Genomic DNA, 2632 nt, shown 5'->3' with positions numbered 1-2632 from the left:
CATTGGTAAGTAGAAATATAAATATATATTCTTTTGTATGAAATAAATTGAGTCTAGCTTTGGTTTTATCCAATCTTTGCAGATGAGCTTACCATAGTCATCGATTATAATCATCTTTTAAATTAACAAAGCAAAAAGACATTAAACAAAATTATACAAAGGTACAAATAAAACTATCTTGTTATCATTTCTTAGCCATCAAGTGTTTCGTTTGTAATTAAATTGAATTAAAGTAAGCAAGTAGTTTATGTGTTATTTGTTGCTCCAGAGATTATGTTAAGATATTAAATGGGGACCTAAATTGTTAATCGACAGCTAGATAATTGCACTGAACTCTTATGTACCTAATAGAAAATTTATATATATATATATATATATATATATATATATATATATTATGTTGTACATATTACTATAATCTATGTATCTTAAACCAAGGTACTTAGTATTCGTTTAGTAAGTAATTATTATCTAAGGCAAAAACAGCGATATATAAGAATTTAAATCTTAATACAAATTTAGAAACCAAAATTTTTGATATAAACTAACAAATATGTATGGATTTTTAACGAAACCAGTGAGAAATTACTTTAAATGTTTTTTGGTGCCATTTTGATTGTTTATAGTTATTTAGTCGAAAGTGGAAAGTCCATGCATATTTTTTTAAGAAATTTAAATGAATTTATAGACAGCTGGCTGGAAATTATATTGTATGTATATATTAATAAGTTAAAATTATGTATTTAAATAAATTGTTGCAATAATTATATATATTTGAATTTTGTGTTTTAAAAAGTGAAGTGAACAACTTCAGAGTGGTTTGATTGGTTTTGACTTTTGAAAAAAAGTACTCAAGTTATTTATATTCATACAAAAGGGATTTTGTATAATTATTATTCAATGCACCATATTTCTCATTTTACGCACAAATAAACTTGTTTAAATAAATTTTTATATTAAAAAATATTTTACCACATCGTTTTGTATTTACGCATATGGCAACACTGAATTTGTGAAAATTAAAGATGTCCGCTCTGAACGTCAGTTGCCAAACGACATTTTGCACCAAAACTTGCAAAAAGATATAATTTTGGTTGTATTTGTCGAAAAGTTGTGTAAAAGTGGTTGTTGATAGTGAATTATGCAATGAATCGAAAGATTAAAGATTAAGGTAGGATTTAAATACTTGTATTTGCTGTTTGTTTTGTAATTTTTGTCTTATATTTGCTCATTGATTTGTAAACCTCATATAATTACTATCTGTCTATTGTAAAGATATCTAGTATTGTTTTGTTATTTCTAGCTTTTGCCTGTTTTGAAAGACAAATTTAGTACGTCTTTTCTTAGTATACTAATCACTACGTTGTGACTTTAATATTTTTCAATGTTCTTGAACAGTATTTTTTACTTAACTTTCAAACATGGTTGCAAAATTATCTCGGAAATGTCATGTATATATATATATATATATATATATATATATATATATATATATATATATATTTCGCCGTGTATTTATATATTAACCAGCTATTTTTCCGGTTGACCCTATAATTAATTCACAATGAAAGGGTGCTCCTCTCTTCAATTGACGTGTGCACGACGTCGTATTGAATCAAATGAAGGGCGATAACGAATGAATACAATTCAAAAACACAAAGCCAAAATCTTATCAAATAATTGCTTTAAGCTGTACGAGACACGTGCTCCCTTATAAAGGGATTGTCATAAGTAATAACTTATTCGTGATTTCTTTTTTATATTTATATATTTGAACAGCAATAAGAACTATATGTTTTCTAAGTTTTGTTGTGATAAATTATTTTTTAATTAATATTTACTACCGAAGGTGGAAACGTAAACGTAAAATTTTACTAATTTTTTTTTATTATATTTTTCATAATTTAAAAAAAAAAATGTCAGACGATTTTTTCTACATAAAGTTAATAAAGAAGGTGCTTACGAATAAAATGATATATGAATCGTTAAGTGTGTTCATATAATTTTCTCGAGATTTTCCTGTTTTCTTAGAATTTTATCACTGCAATTCGCCTGTAGGCCACACCGTTCGGAATTCGAAGTTGCTATATATGGGAAAAAACTAAGAATTTTGAGACCTTTCTCACGATGTATAATACGTTATATGTTTTCTTTGAAGAAATATCGGATAGTGTGGATAGTTGCTCGAACCTTACCGTACTTTGCATTTCAACATTTAAATATTTTTGCTTTGAATATATTTATTATTAATACTAAATCTTTCCGCTTCCTGCGATCACATTTCCTTTAATTTGATTTGCTCCAACATTTTTTCTTATGTTATATAATTCATGTGTTAGCTGTAAATGTTAACATGTGTCTTTTTCTGGTCTGCTGAATGATGAGACACATCTAGTTTCGAAACGTACAAAAATTTAAAATAAATATTTCTTCATTCGCCGCATTGGCTGTTTTATTCAATTTAATGATTCTATTTTTTAACTTCCATGAGAGTATAGTTACCTTCTTGGTAAAATCAGCCTTTACTAGATGAAAAACATTCCTTAAACATCTTGCAAAAAGACAGCTTTTTATTAGCGACAGTAATAGAGACTTATTTGTCATCATTTTATGTCCTTTGAGTATAAAAGAC

The sequence above is a fragment of the Ctenocephalides felis genome, unplaced genomic scaffold (assembly GCF_003426905.1).
Source record: "Ctenocephalides felis isolate EL2017-DRISC unplaced genomic scaffold, ASM342690v1 CF-g0.4_SCAFFOLD_01170, whole genome shotgun sequence".
Classification (NCBI taxonomy): domain Eukaryota; kingdom Metazoa; phylum Arthropoda; class Insecta; order Siphonaptera; family Pulicidae; genus Ctenocephalides; species Ctenocephalides felis.
This window is presented reverse-complemented; position numbering follows the sequence as displayed.